Source organism: Semicossyphus pulcher, unplaced genomic scaffold (assembly GCF_022749685.1).
Source record: "Semicossyphus pulcher isolate SPU_LCO1_2020_fin unplaced genomic scaffold, fSemPul1.0.p SCAF_26, whole genome shotgun sequence".
NCBI classification, from domain to species: Eukaryota; Metazoa; Chordata; class Actinopteri; order Labriformes; family Labridae; genus Semicossyphus; species Semicossyphus pulcher.
In genome coordinates, this window is record NW_027211700.1 from 6497305 (window position 1) to 6514256 (window position 16952).

The 16952-nt window shown below is 41.7% G+C and overlaps 1 protein-coding gene across 1 annotated transcript in view; it reads left to right on the top strand.

The window, feature by feature from the left end:
* Positions 1-274: 274 nt before the first annotated feature.
* pik3cb (phosphatidylinositol-4,5-bisphosphate 3-kinase, catalytic subunit beta) overlaps positions 275-16952 on the top strand; it is a 75687-nt gene continuing 59009 nt past the window's right edge. The window contains exons 1-2 of the mRNA XM_069676561.1: positions 275-471; positions 16709-16788. The gene's annotated coding sequence lies outside the window, so the exon portion shown is untranslated. The remainder of the gene's footprint in view (positions 472-16708; positions 16789-16952) is intronic.

Genomic DNA, 16952 nt, shown 5'->3' on the forward strand with positions numbered 1-16952 from the left:
CAATAAAATGTAATTTAAGGACATTATCACTTTAAATCGTTATGCTCTAAATCCCCTACACAATAAAATAAAAATTCCAGACTATGTGAGTCAACTAAAGGGCGGATTCTCCCTTTAATCATATCGTTGCAGCTTGACCCTCATTGTAGGCTTTTTATTTTGAACATGTCGAGCGGAGGTCCTGTTTGACTGACTCAGACTTGACAGCGGTGGCGGATGGAGAGCTGGCGTAGGGAAAAAGCAGCGGCTGTGGTTCACCTTCTGAAACAAACAGGAAGCGAGACTGCGCTCCTGTCCACCTGCGAGGACTGTGGGCTGCGTAGGTAGAAAGCGGCGCCGTGGGTCGTGTGTCACGTTGACTTTTCTGCAAGTGAAACTACTCAGGCGTGAAGACAACAGAATTATTAACTTTCGACTGTTTGTTCGGCCGGTTAATTTCTTCAACGACCTCACACCGGAGAGTGACTAAAGGTAAGTTCAAATTTGTCATTTTTATGTGATTTATTTCAGCCACGTTCATTGCACTTGACGAGTGAGGACGTCACGCCAAACTTCGTTCATCATTCTGACAATTTGATGTCGCATTGCTTATGCTGTCCTAAAAATATAACGCTCCCTGGAAGATAATAAGAACTTCTTTAATCCATAGCATTTTCACCTATCACTAACATTCAACAAGCAAAATAGTGAACCTCTCATTATTTAGAAAATATCTGGTGGTATTGTTTAATCAAAGCAACGTTCACTAAACTGTTTCTTCCTAAAAGGCGGTCGCGACGAGTTTTTAAGTTGCACTTTTGTGTATCTCAAGTGTTGTTTCCCGGTCAGTGTCGCAGCCGAATTTTTCAGGAGACCATGTGGATTTATTTAGGCTTCTAACATTGACTGTCGAGTGTTGACTACACCTGCGAGACGAGCCGACAACAAACTTGTTACATTTGTAGGCTGAGTTAGCTCTGTGCTCCCTCCATACGATAGAATTTAGCGTTCCAGAGTGTTACATAGGCTACCTCAACTCGATAGGCGTAATTGATACGTGCTTGAATTGACAGAAGCACTTTAAGCTCTTGAGGCATGAAAGGTCCTTACCTCTATATTTCCACTTAGCTGTGCTTTTTATTGGACGAATCAAGTCCCAGCTATTTCATATTCTGTGTTCTGTAAGAGGTTTTCATGTGGCAAACTCCTGGCAACAGTCATGGAGTCTGCATTCTGTTCTTTTGTGGTTATTTGTGATGACATTAACCTTTATTCTGAAATAGATACCGTTGATCGTCTTTATTGGCCCCCTGAGCCCAAGACCAAAAGTCAAAAGGAACAAGCTAATACTCTCAGTAAATGTGCCACTAATGACAGCTGTGTCTTTTTTATTCAAAGAGGATGTGAAACTTTGAAAAGAGTAATTTATTTAGTCAGCTTTTCTGACATATCCACATTAACCTTTTGGTTTTATTTTCTCAGAGACAGACGATGGCAGAGGCTAAATGCAAGCTTAAGTTATGTCATCCTTGTAATGTAGGTGATCTTTAGCCGATTCATTAAAACCTCTATGAATCAACACTTGTGGATTAATCATACTTAGTTTGGGCACAGCATCTGTCCCAACAAGTCATAATAGCTTTAAATGTTGTAGTCAAGCTTGCAATTGGCATTAATGTGAGCCTGGAAGACGTAAAAGGAGATTTTTTTATTCGACAAATAAAAGCTGACCTGACTGTTAAGTTCCTTTTAGAAGTACTAATTTGAATCATGTTTCAGCATGTCTCGTTACTCAGACATCCCCTCTCACTCAACAAAAAGGATCCTATTCCGCTTTTCTTACCTGGAAATTGTGACCACGAAGCTTTTAGACTGTATGTTTGTGTTCAGAAAGCGACAGTCCTCTCACATCTTCAGGCTGAGCTCACCTCAAGTGGCCTCTCTGCTCTTCATTCACAACAAACCCAAGGTAATGGATTAAATGGATTTGTGAATCTGAGTTCAGTTTGAGCTCAATCTGTGTCAGTGGAGGTCGTCAGTGATAATAATGTCAGGCATCATGAGAAGGATGTAACCAGCAGCCGTGTTGACAGGTGTGTGTGCGCGCTGTGTTTACATGGGTGCCATCATTTCTCAACAGTTTCTCAGTTTAGTTTCCAAGAAATTGCGTTACACAATATGATATAAGTTTACATAACTTAGTACCATGACAGGACTCTTATTGTTGGGTAAATGGACAGTGATTGTGGCTGAAATCAGAATATTTTATGTGACTTAATCAGACAGTTAACTTTTCTTTTAAGACGTATTACCTGAGAGATGACATGCCTGTTAACTAGTCTTAATATCCACAGTTACAGCAGTTCACCCACAGTTACAGCAGTTCACCGTGTGTATTGGCAAGAATCTGGCATCACAACATGTATTGCCAAACAGAGGTTATGATTCAATGTATGGCAATGGATATTGTGATACTGTAAACATGGCTGTGATTAAATCCAATTTTAGGAAAGGTTTTGTATAAAGAACGCATCAACAAATCTGGGTTAAAAATATTGTTACCTTTTACTATTCTTTTCATGCATTCAAAACAATTGTATCTGTTATCATTGTCCCTGTAATCTCTATTTACAGATTCTACATAGAAATGTAGAATCTGTAGGCAGGGACTTGGATTGTAGGGATGGCTGTGTGTTCTGGTTTCCATTTATAGTACGCTTGTAGTCAGAGTAATATTGACCAGTCATGTATCTGACATACGCTGCGGCGTATCCAGGAAAAACAGTCCGTGTTGAGAGCAAAGACAGACCTGACAAAGCTTCATTTTTACTTTTTACTCAGCTGCATCATGATGTTGACATTTCAGCAAACTTAAGACCCGTTAATTAAAGTTAATCACAAGAAAAAAGTTTATTTTTCTGTAACAATGCAGCACACGGAAATGGAGGTCTTGACTGAAAGTCGTTTATCGCTAAACTCTGGCTAGACACCCGGCATGTTCGCCGTTGTCCCAGAGGCAATATCGTCATCAGACTATAGCTGATGGGATCCAGGATCCGATCCCTGTAATCATAGCACTCCTTTTTATACATGCTGATTAATTCACTTTTGCCTACATCAGTATAGAGTAAAATCTTTGCCTGCAAACTATTAATCAAAAACATAGTAACTGTGAATTGATATAGTATACCAAAACATATCAATATTTTCTCACATATTTCTCACAACAGCGCAAACTTGGATCAATGTTTGCAGGGAGAGGATGTGAGAGCCACACAGCATGAAAAGAAAGGGTAGAAGAAGAGTGTAGCTTAGGCTGGGGTTTAGCTCTATGTTACTTCTATCAGGCAATGATACCAGCTGCCGGGCTTTGGGCGGGGTCTGATTTCAGGCCCCTCCCTGAGGTAAAGTTAGAGAACACTGATAAGACTAACTGACGTCACTCCACCGACATCAGCCAACAATGCAGCTATTTACTCCAAGCCAGATTTATTGTAGTCCCAGGCCTCTCCTGAGAAACTGGGCACAAATGACCGCTGAATTCTAAATAACTGTGCCAACTTTACAACTGTGGCGACGTCCATGTCCCGTAGCATTGACCTCACTAAGTTTAACCGCACTGTAATGTGATGTAATTTTCTGAAGGCTTCTGATTCGCATTATGGTTTCAGACTGAGTAACCTGAACATGCAGCGTGTTTGGGGCTGAATTAACAGAGAAAAGAGAAAGTGGCCTGCGACTGTAGTAGTGTGACATTATGATGTAAAGCTAAGGGCAAAGAGGCCTCAGACTTACCTTTCATTCAGCAGTTTGTTTGGTGTCTTTAACGAGAACTGCAATGCATTTCCTTGGAACAGAATGATGCATTCACTGTCAAAGACTCAAAGTATTCCAGTAAATCGAAAGAAAACATCAGGCTGTAATGGAATATTGCATCATGCTGTCTGTAAGTGATAAGTTTTCATTGTTTTGGATCGACTACACCATGTTGGATTTCAAATGAAACAGTGAAAATGCTGACTTTGAACTTTTAAGGTTGTTTGCATCCGTACAGTACTGGCCGAACAGTGTGTGAAAGCTTTAGGTCAACATTTGAGTGTTTATTGCTGGAGTGCACAGTCGTACTATTGCAGACTGCATAGTGGGGATGTACTGGTTATCGGTCTTGTGTCAGGACTGGACTTTTCAGATGTCTTAGACTTGACAGCAGTTTTACTCTGAGCCTCCAATATAGCCTCTTGGAGCGACGGCCAACTTTTCGGGCCTTCCTGTTTAGCCAGCGGTTAGCGATTGTTTACAGTCAGATAGGATTGTTAACAGTCCGGCTAGCAGCTTGAGAACTGAGTTGGAGTTGAGATACGACCTCTAAGAGTGGATTGTTACCCGCACTTGCATGCAGATGTAAGTTTATAGAGATGCATAAAAAGCTAAACCTTCATCTGGATGGCATAACGGTGGATTGTGTTCTGTAAATTGGCACTTAGGTCATTGCTATATGAATGAGTGTGTGAATGTGTATGTAAAAGCGCTTGGTCCATTTACCATTTTATAACTGTCAACGCCATGCTTTGTAATATAGTTAACATTTGGTAAATTGAGGAATAAGGCTAATGCAGTGTAGCCTTGTGGGTAGTTTGAGGGAACATTTGTGATATGCAGTGTGGCTCTCACACTGGTCCGGTTTTGGTCTTTTTAGTCTCAATCCCTCAGATTCAATCAATCAAACGTCCTTTTAACTTCCTGACTCATTGGTGATGGGCCATCTGCTGAGACCGGAGTCCTGGTCCAGTCTTTGTGTCCATACACTCTGGCCTTGGTCATCTGTTTAGGTGATTTTGACTACAACACTACTAAAATAATAGTAACGCTGAATGTTTCGTGTATACAAGAAGTACAAGTACAGGAGAGGAGATGGAAAACAAATAGGAAAATGTGGATGTTGAAGGTTTAATATGGACAACAATTACCAGCAATGTGTTTGTGTGCATTGTCAGGCTCTGACTGTATTGTGTCAATGGTCCTTCACCAGCTGATTTTCTCCTGACAAGTGTGTTCTCTACCTTTTGAGTTTGTGTCTCACTGATTGCCTGCTGTTTTTGAATACGGCTAAATGTTGCTGTAGCACTGAAAAGAAAAAAACCACAGCAGTAGAATTAGAGAAAACTGTGCTTTTCAGTGTTTTTGTTATAATAACACATTCATATGAGACCCAGTTTGCTTCCTGGATTGTATGATCTGTTGTCAGTGTCTTTGTTTGGACTAAAACACCTGTTTTAACCTGTGTGTGTGCACATTTATCCTCAGTGTTTTCTATATCTCCCATCTCTCCCGCTGTGCTCTCTCTCTCTCCACGTACTCATCCACACTTCCTGCTGTTATAGTTTTAGAGTAATCACCCTTCATTACAGTGAAAGGCTTGTGTAACCTCCTCTCAAAGGGTACTATGAAAGGGAGTCTGTACACGTGTGTCTGCTAGCTGGCTTTCATAATTTGTCTGCTACTGTAGCTCGCATGATTTGAGCCACTCAATCTCATCCACTAGCAGTGCTGACGAAGGAAGGTGGATGTTCAATATTTGCCTGCCTTAGTGCCTCTTATAAAACGATATAGATAGAAGTTGCGAGAACAGTGACTGACAGGGAGATGAGAGCGGCCTGCTGGAATTCTCCACTTTGCTGCACAGCAGGCCGGGACCTGCCGAGGAATGCAGGGAAGACAGCAGGAGAGGGAGACGTTATGAACAGAGAGGGAAATGTCAGAGAAGTTACAGTGAAGACCACGAGAGAGGGAGAGAAAGGCGAGGGGGGTTACTATGTAAAATGTGTGAGGTGATGTGTGTCTACACAGTAATATGATAAAATAATGGAGCTGTACCGATACAGATACCATTGGAAAAGGCCTCTGATACCACTTTAAATGTGGCATGTGGTATCAGTGAGTACACCAGTCTGTGCAGCGATCTGATACTGTTATTTTTTTAGCCAACTTGTTTTAAATCCGCTCCTCTTCCATGCTCTAAAACAGTAGCCAACACAGAAAGCTACACTGTACTGCCGCCATCTCTGTGTTATGGCTGCCACAGGAAAATACTTCATTTCAGCAGCGAAGAAGAACTGATTTCAGGTCAGTAATCTCGTCACAGCAAATAACGGTATTGAAGGAATATAGCATTGGTTTGAGAACTACACTTTCTCAATCTAGGACGCCTCCGATGTCATGTCTCGTTCAAAATCGCAGACTGCAGACCCGAAGATCTTTTTTTTTTAGACGACCCACCGCTATATTCACGTCGTATTTCGGATTCTGTATCACTCTGACCCATTGCATGCAGCGATCAATGTCCTTGACTGGAAAACAGTAGTATTTCACTCCAGCGTCTCTCACTGGGTCGTTCCTTTCAGAGGGAGGGGCGCAATGCACGCTGGGTGTTGTAGGAATGTAGAATGGGTGAAACCACGAGCTGTTTGTACAACTATGGCGCCAATTTCAAATATTATTGCTTCTATCGATTACAGAGAACACCAGCTTTGAGTGGCAGTGGCTTTTTCCAGGGGCGATTTGCTCCTTTAAGCAAGCAATTATTCTCCATTCTAAAGTTGAGGCTTTAAAACAGAAGCCCACAAAGCTCTATATTTGATGGAAGGCAATGCTGAAGTGTGTGGCTACCTTGTGATTGAGAAGTTGCTAACACAGTGACCTTAAAAGTAAATTATTTTTTAAGCAAGTACTTTTGTTTAAACACTCTTTTCACCTCGACACTTTAGCATCTGAATCAATATCACAGTCACCGCAGATTTAATATAAAAAATACTTTACATTTAAAAACCACAAAAACAAAATGGCGACAAGGAAAACGTGAACTCGAGGGCTGCATGGTAGTGCACAAACCAATGGGTGAGGTCATGGTAACTAATCATTTAAACAAACAACAGATCTTCCAACCTACATATTTTAATTGTTTCTAATACAGACACTTTAGTAAAGAATGTGGCAACTGGTACGGCATCAGTGGTGGTTTGTCATCTCCTCGCCTATACAGTAGCTTGATGCGGTAACCACAGCAGCCCTAGATGCTATCGGGACTCCATCCTCCACTCTGTAACCTGAGAGGGCAAAATATCATCATCACATAGCACATGATGCACAGCTCCATATCTGCAGCTGCTGATGACGCCCGCACATTATATAAAGAGCACACAAAGTGCCTTGAGAAATCCCAATATGCATACAGCCCTATGGTTAAATGTGCTTCTTATACACATGCTGAGGTGTACACATGCTGACATTATACCGACACTCACCCACCCACGTATCCAAACACTGCTGGAAACTGGTTATGTTTTGCATATTACATGTCGATGTATGTGCTTATTTAAAGACTGCACAAGAGGACTTAAATGAACAAGTCAAGGCAGGTCAGGTCAGTTTATTTTAAGAGCACATTTTAACCCATAGCTGAGAGAATAAGTGTTGCACAAACAACAGAGAAAAGCCATTGTGTGGACAGGCTTATGATGACAATTAAGATAGAGAAAGAAAAGAGACCAGTCTTAAAGAAATCAATATGGGGTAAAGGTCTAATTCTTAGTTGCAAACTGTTGCACAATTTAGGGCCAAAAACGGAAAATGCTCAATCATCTCTATTGGCCCCTGCTGACTGGCTGCAGTACAGGTCATAAAGCCCGCCTCCTTCATGTTATCAGATGGACATGAGTCAAACTATATAATCAAAATACACAGCAAAAACATTTTCTCAAACATGGTTTTTATAGTTAGTTCTTATCATGCTGATTTATGTCCAAGTGTTCATTTTTCGTTGAGTTTAGTTTTAATTACTTGGCATGTAAAAAGGATGATTGACAGCTCTGTTGACAAATCCGGCTCCTGCAGCCGATCTGTTCCTTATTATCAGAGTAGAGGAGGATCAGAGAGAGGAAACAATTAGGGCTGGGTTTAAACAATTGTTTTTCTCCGATTCGAATCGATTCTCATTTGAATTACCCAATATCGATGAATAAATCCCAAGATTGATCTTTAAAAATATGTGTAAAAACATGCCTGATCGCTCACGTTTCTGAGAGCTCCTGAACGCAGCACAACTCAGCCGAAACACGGCAGTGAGGGAGACATGCCCGGACTCGTTTGCTGCATCTACTACGGAGACATCAGTGATCGCCGACGGAGTCTTGCAGGTTTTTGTTCGGTAATTAAAGTGTGTGTTTTGGTTAGCGGAAGTGGCTGTGGCGGCTCCACCCGCCAATCTCCACTGCACAGCTCTGGCTCCAAATGATGTCACCATCGCAAGGTGGCAGCGCCTGTCACGGGGGATTTTTTGGCATCAATTTTGTATAATGAAAGCAGATGGAGATCTATATAGTCACTGGTACCAGCTAGGAGTCTCACTGCTGTAGGCCAGATACAGTATTAGTTGTGAGCATTTCAAGTATAAATAGAAAATTGTCGCACAGGGTTTGGGAACTTTTAGTCAGCAGTTCATGCGTCACAATAAGCCAGACAGCGTTCAGTATGCATGCAGTTTAACACCATCTTCCACCTTTCTCTGGAGTGTTTAGTGCAGGATTCCTTTGGAGAGATCACATTTGTCTTGAACTATATATAGTTGTAAAGCGGTGTCATGCTGTCCTCATGATGTCATTGGTTCATCAAGTCCACAAAGTCTGGAGGGTGTCAAAAGTTTATCTCTCTCTCTCTCACCGTCTCTCACTTCTGTTTTCCTTTCCTCCAGTCAAACTATATGACGTACGACTGATCTCAGCCGGCGGCATGACTCTGCGTGTGTCCGTCTGCGTTGTAATTATGGTGTGACAGATTTGTGTGCGTTTCTGAGTGATCAGCAGTGGGCTGAGACGGACCTTTGCTCAGCCAGACAGCAGGAAGGTAACTGATTTACAGCATCCGAGTGGAACTTTTGATAACACACTCACACTCCACCCACCTGAAGGGCAGCCTCACAATGGCGCCTTAAAATAGAGACTGAAGCAAGAAGCTAAGTAAAGTGCGACAGGAGGAAGAAGTGTGTAAAGGCCAGGGGTGGACAGACACTGACAGAGATGCATTAATAAAAAGACTCCGCTTTGATGATGGTGAACCCCATTTTTGTGTGTGTTTTCGTGTGATGAGGGGTTATAAACATCCCACTGTGCTAATGAGTGGGTGTGTATTGTTTTTTAGAAATGGACAGACAGGGCTCTTTTGTTTACGGTGAGGCAGTGATGACGCATGGTCAAATGTATTGGCCCTTCAGACCACGCTCGGTTTGGGGAGTGTGTGAAATGTGTGCGCTGGTGCATTCCTCTCGCATTCCTTTTGCATGTTTTGAGCCCATTACCTTAATCGTCTTCGCTTGACGATCTCCAGAGACTCACTCGAGATCCATCAGAGTGAAAATAGTTTGTTGACATCTTGCCCTGTTTTTAGTGTTGAAAGCAGTAGTTAGGATATGTTTGCATTTCACTGTATAGGTGTGTCCTACTCTTATATATCCATGCAATAGTTCTACCCCTAACTAAAAATGTTCCCAGTCAACAAGTAGGGATGCACCGATAGCACTTTTTTTTCAGGCCAAGTACAAGTACTTTTGTTTGGGTACTTGCCGATATGAGTACTTAATAATATCATTACAGTTCTCATAATGACTTTAAAAACATGTTTAATTTTTATCAGATATTCCCTAACTTTCTGACTGTAACAAGGTAAATAGACAAAATGGGGTTCAGATTTTCAGTCTGTACATCTGACTCATGGTTTTGATTAAACGAACTGGGGGTCATCTTGAGATTTCGCCACAAGATCTCATAGCGCGAAGAACAAAGCCACATGAGACTAAGAGATATGGGGAAAAACAACATGCCGAAAATACACTTACAGAGTCTAACATAAACATCAGCGCAAAACTAACTTACATATTCCTGGACGCACACACGATAAAAAGAGTCCGTCGGCGATCGCTGATGTCTCCGTAGTAGCTGCATTAAACAAGTCCGGGCATGTCCCCCTCACTGCCGTGTTTCGGGGGGATGCGCTGAGTCGTGCTGCGTTCGGAAGCGCTCAGAAACGTGAGTGATCAGACACGTTTTTACACGTATTTTTTTAAAGATCAATCTCGGGATTTATTAATCGATATTGGGTCATTCAAATGAGAATTGATTTGAAGCGGAAAAATCGTTTTTTTTTTAAACCCAGCCCTACTGCAGATGTCTGTTTATAGAGATTAATAAGAAGCTAAATCATTGTCAGATGACCGCCTGTTTTTGCTCTCCACATGGACTGTTTTTCCTGCATACGCCGATACACGTACGATATACGTGATTGGTTAATATTACTCGGACTACAAGCGTACTACAAATGGAAATCAGAACACTTCCCTTGCTAAAGATTCTACATTTCTATGTAGAATCTGTAAATACGGATTACTTGATAGGTAACATATAAATACAAAACCGTTCTAATAACTGCATGGTTACAGAAATGCAAATGAAAAGTGGTGACCTTTCTCAATGTGCTGAAACCAGCGAAGAGACTGAACATTACACAGTCTAACATCGTCCCTCTCCGCTTACGTCCTGGGACACCTCTGCTTTCTCACAGCTGTTTGGCTTTAGCATGGCGTTGTGGAAATGTTGCATAAAGCAGGGTTGTAATCACGCAGAGTACCAAACACGACACACGTCACTTTGCAGAACAGTGGTACTTGAATGTCAGCGTATTTGGACAGTTCCTCCTGACAAGTGTAGCTTAACTACAGATTTAATGGCCTGCTGAACATCATCATACTTTTGTCACATGGATGCGTTACCCACAAGGCCACCTTCTAATGGAAGTATAGGCAAGTGGCACTACAGATAGATCTAACAAGGTCGAGGTGCAGCTCCAGGATAGAAAGTTTTGGGCTCTACTTTTGTCTACTAGGAGTCTTTATGAATACATTTTGTTTACTATTAGGAAGTAGCCCTATATGCTATATTTCCTTGTAATTAGGCCCCAGGGTTTATTAATTGCCTGTGCATTAAGAATACAATGGAGAAGTCTGAGGACAGGAGCCTTCAGGAGTTTTGGTTTATAATGTAACCTCAGGGCCTGAAAACTCAGCTGCTTACAACAGGAGATACCACTGCCCTTTATGGCCTGAAGGGTGTAACAACATTAAGAATATTTATGAGAAGGGTAGTGACTGACACAATTAAATGAACAATAGAGGGCATATATGGGGAAACGGTTTGTGTGTGTGTGTATGGAAGTGGTCCAAGGTGAGGGACAGAGAGAGACTTGGCTGCCGATGAAGCCCACAGTCCTTCAGCATTTTAGCATTCCTCACATTCCTGTAGCAGAGAATGGGTGGAGGAGAGGAAGGGTGTGTGTGTGTGTGTGTCTGTGTGTGTGTCTGGGGAGAGAGAAAGTCATATCAATGTTGGATTCTCACTGTGGTGTTTATTCAATGATAAGAGGGACAACAATTCCGGGGGAGGCTCTGAGAAAGCTTATTTTGTGTGCATGTGTACCGTCAAATCTTTTTGTGTAAGAATCCACCTACATTACACTTTAAGCTAACGTCACGACCCTTTGACCTGTGCATTGTGCTGGAAGTTGTTCTCCTAGTGCTATAATCCCTCAGAAACAACTTTTACTTTGGCAAATAATTGTTCAGACAAACATGGAGCAGAGGTCATCCCAGCTGCATTGAAGATTCTGCTTTAAAAATGTAGCTAAAGTCATTTCTTTGGGTAAACTGGCTTGACAAAACCTTGAGCCCCAGTCAGAGATAAAGGTGGTTATCAACTTTCTCTGTTAACCTGACTTTCTGTGCAGGCTCACATGAAAGGGGGCTTCTGACACGACAGTTGCCGCTTCTTCTGCATAAATAGGATTGATTGCACACTGCCTACTTCAGTCAGGCTGTTTTAAATGAACAGCAATGTTGAATATTAATACGGCAAAAATAACAACACAGCTGCAACAAATAGGGCAACAGAGAAGTGCTGCAGAAAATTCTCCAGGGTTTCCGTGGCTCCTTAAAAAGTCTTAATCGTTTTAATCTCCTTTTCTTTCTCTTTGGCGGCAACTATGGTGATAAATGGTAATTGCATGAGCACACTTCCCAGACAGTGTTGCATGTGTCACGTCCACGGTTGGCTCCGGTTGTAACTCTTGATTTTCCTGGCTGATGGTCGCTTTCCTTTTCAGACTGTTTGCCTTCATCTGAGCGCCCAATTTGTTTCTTTTTCTTTGGATTTTCACTTGAAGTTGTATCTGTAGTCATCGATCTTTTCTTTGTTTGTAGGTAATAAATTGTCTTAAATTTACCGTAAACTTAGTTTGGGAAAGGCTGATGGAAAAATGGTCATGCAGTGCTCTAACATTACCGTAATAAAGATTATAGAAGCAATCTAAGTTGTTTGACCGTAATGTCTAAGACACTCTGCAAGCTTTACGTGTTATGTTGGCCAGCTACAAACGGCAACAGATGCCTGCATGACATTGTTTTGTTGCTGTCAGTGGCTAGATACGCTAAGTGTAATATATGCTGAAAGACATTCTCGTTAGGGACCACGGGGGTTACACTGTCACTTACTAAGAAGTGGAAATCACACAAGTATTTGGCCAAATCAAGGTTTAAATTGATTAAATATAATTTGTAATAAATGCCTTTAAAAGAATCAACTTTGTAATCAGAAATGTATCTGCAAAACCAGCAGGAAATTGGGACCAAAAACATGATCCACAGTGTGCGTAGCTGCTCTGCATCACAAACTGAATGCATGTAGAGTCCCGAGCTGTGATGCTACCATGACGTGTTGTTTGATGCACTGTAACTGCACGGTTTAATTCTGTGGCTTTACTAACAAAAATGCCGGCTGTAGACTCAACATACCTCGCTAATTTTATTAGTCTTGCTTCGTGGTGCAGCCCTCTGGTCGTATGGGGGGGGGGGGGGGGGTGATGCAAAGCTACACTGATGATTAAACACCCCTCAGGTGCTGGTGAGGCTCTCAGAGAGGGTGTAACCTGAAACACAGAGAGAGAGAGAGAAAGAGAGAACTTAAAATGAGGCCTCAGTCGCTGAAAACAAGCACTAAACTCAATTTTGATGCTTCAAAAGAATCTGAATCCATTTTTACAATCTATCATTCAACAGATTACTTCAGCATCAAACAGCCATTGACGTAAGAGCGAGATTGTTTCCAGAAAACGGCAGCAGAGCTAACTTTGGTTTCTGCCCTCCAGCTGTTATGTCATCGCTGGGTCGCTCCATAGTGAACCCTCTGTCTGTCTGTCCTCTCAATGTCTGCCAAAGTCACTGTAACACTGAAACACACACACACGTACTGTGGATCATGTGATGTATCCAGTCGGTAAGTTAAACATTGACTCTCTCTGGCCTCAGATTTGATCGTTGTGTTAAACAGCACTCTTCCTGGAACTGGTCGTCGCACGTTAAGTATCATTTAATTTGTGTGTGAAAACAACATTTTTTGGGAAAACCCAAATTCCCCTTTATTTTTAAAGACTTATTTTCATCCCCTGTGCTCATACATAAAACTTCCTGACGCACACACATGGGAGTTGTTTTCGTGAGTATGTGTCACACCCTGGTAAACAAGATAGAGCATCATAACCACTGGGGGAACAACAGGAAGTTTACAGGCCTCAGTCAGAGTTTGCATTGCGTGTCATCAGCGTGTATAGCCTCACTGTGTGTTTTTGCCCACAGTATATTTGTTTATCGTATCGCATCTTGGTTTTGATGGTTCGCATCTCTTTGAACTGTGGCTAGATTGTACTGATGGAGAGGCTTTGAGCACTTTGTCTGTACTTACAGAGGTCACGACCTTCGGTTTAATAGACTTTTGAGAAGCTCGATGCACCAAAACCCACGTTTAAATGGAGCAACCCTTACAACCACGAAAGATCCAAATCAAATGACTCAGCAAACTATTATTATAAACCTAACATTAAGGTTTTATCTCATTGCAGCTATTAGCAGAGCTTCTTTAGTTTATGTTACCTTTTTTATTTTCACTCTAACATTTCTCTATATTCTAATGTTTCCATTATATGCAACCCTTATGTTCTTAACAAGTTATTTTTTGATTACTTAAGAGGTGTAAAAATACTGCAATTCAGATCATCTTTAAGAAACACTTAAGGCCTGTGTCCACTAACACCCTTTTTTGCGCCCACGACCTCAATTTCAGAGCTCTTCTCACCTTACTGTCGCTAGGTTATGAAAGTTGTCTGGCGACACTTTTGCTTCCCTTGGAAGTGATCCTTAAGGTGGTAGGCCTAATCTCAAAGATCTCAGTTTTGTTCTCCTCGGTGCCACCTATGGTGATAAGCGGCAATTTCGGGAGCACACTTCCCAGATATCCAGACATGCATGTGTGACGTCCACAGTTGGCTCCAGTTGTAACTCTTGATTTTCCTCGCTGACGGTCGCTTTCTTTTCAGACTGTTTGCTTCATCTGAGCGTCGAATTTGTTTCTTTTTCTTTGGATTTTCACTTATTGTTGAAGTTGTATCTGTAGTCATCGATCCTTTCTTTGTTTGTTCAGCCATAGTAGATTACTGTTTACTCGCAACACTTGCAGAGACTGGAAAAGTAGCCGCTTAGCTCTGCCTACCCTCTCTGGCAGACACCCAGTCCATAAAAATACTATATCCTGCAAATGCTCAGGCTTTCATCAGTGGGCCATAGGCTCAATCACCATTGTGTTACCTCATTCAGCGATAGATAGTGACTTAACAGACATTTATTTACATGAAAATCTTCGATTGTTACTTCTAAGTCTGTTTTAAATCGCTCTGTGTGCTTAATGTTTGCTTTTATTCAAGAAAATATAACAAAGAAAACAAAAACAATGGAAAAGAACCATGTCCCGGCATTAGCAGCAGCTCTAGACCTGGATATTGTACAAAATCTGAAAGTCCCTGTGGATGAGTGAGAAGTGACATTGACGAGCACGCCGGTGTTCCAAAAGTGGAACTATTTTCAGCTGAGAGCACGGCGACACAACACAGCTGCCGCCGAGCCGAGGCTGTTCCTGCGCATGGTACGCCGAGTGCAGAAAACACTCAGATGTGTTGGTTTGGTGCAGAAAACAGACACACACAGGCCCTTACTTTGAAAATCCACTGGAACATTTGTGTTACTGTTTCAGCTCTAGTGCATCTCCTCACCAGGCAGGTGAATGACAAATCTATTAGTTTTATTTTGAAAATACTTTTTTTTCATTTAAAAGGCTGGAAGACTTCAGTAATTACATTTTCAAATCATATTCTGTGAATCAAGATGAATAAAGATTGTAATAAACGGCACAATGAGCTTCATATATACAGTTCAGCAGTTCAGTAGAAAATGTATGACAGCAGACTTTGATCTTTTATTGATTCTTTGAACTGTGCACTATTTTTGAGTTGTGATTCAACTTGTGATATACAGACCTTATGTTCTTCATTAATCAATTTAGTGTTCCATCCATAAAATGGTGAGAAATCCCCACGATGGCCTCCTGGCGTTTGCTTTTAAATCTATAATAAGACAAAAAAAAGCGGCAAATTCTGCGACACTGAAATCAAAGAAATAGAAAGACAATTAATAGATAGTCAAAATGGTTAAAAATATATATTTCTGTGTCTGGTTTTTATTTCTATGCTAAAACAAGCAGAAGAAGGCCAGTGATCTGTAATTTTAAGCTTGTACTCATCTATACAGCTAATATCAGGTGGAGTATTTTAACAAGAAAAACACAGGTGACTACCACGTTACCTCTAAATCCTGCTGGATGCTCACAATATTTACTCTTCCTGCTTGTTAATGGAGGACTTCCACCTGACTGCAGCATTAGCTGCAGGGAATTCCTCGTCCCTCTCGCGGCTGCTGCATCCTGCTTGTGTCTGCGAGGTTTTATTTTGTGCGCTAAAAGGATTTCACACCTTGCCGATGTGACTCATGACTTTCCTTGTAGGTGTGACTGATATTTTTTTCCACGAGAGGCCTTTTGCTTTTCTCTGCTGCTGCAAAAGAAATACTCCTGGCCACAGTGAGCATGTCAGTGGTTGTTACATGCAATTATTGTCCTTGTTAGAACTTATGACCATGACTTAAAGTGGAAAAGATGAATCATACACTGTTGTTTTTCTCCCCTGGTGTTCATGTTGCTCTGGTACATCTGCTTGTCGTTTCAGAGGTCTTTCCAGGGTTAAAAAATTCCTGTTGGATGATTAGTCTTGTTTGTGCACTGTGCATTCTCAGTGGTTGCTAAAATTATCTTTACAAGGACCTTGAGCTGAAGGAATCGATTATGTATCATAGAAAGAGGAGGCAGAAAGAGGAGGATAGATGGAGGTAGAAAAACAGGGGTCAGAGGGGGCACTTTGCAGTGAGCACTCTGTACATTCTGTTGTCTTATCTCGAATGACGGGGCGGCTGGGGCCCCTTCAGGGGGGGAGTTTACACATGCTGATGCAGACTTGAGTTGAGTGCAGAGTCTCACACTGAAAGAGTCTTATTCTGTCTCCGTCTTAAATCAATCACTTTTTACCCCTTCCTTCATAAGTGCTGTCTCTTAAACTTGTTCTTCAACTTGCTCACCTTCTTCTCACATAGATTATTATCACACAAAACAAGGCACCACTCCTAGACATCTACTACATTTTGTGGTTTAACCCTCCTCCCCTAACAGTCACTTTTTTCTGTCCTGTCCTCCTTCAGATGCAGAGTCCCAGCCGCTGTCCAGACACCCCCAGCAAGGAGCAGAGGCACAGGAAATAAGAGACTTAAGGAAACGGCAGGTAAAAACCTCTGCAGTAGTGTGTGGGAACATGCTGTATCTTGTAATTATCGTGACCTAGTTTACCTGTGGTTCTGCCGTGTGCGCGTGTATATACTGTGTGTGTGTGTGTGTGTGTGTGTGTGTGTGTGTGTGTGTGTAAGAGAGAGAAGAGCAACAGAGCGC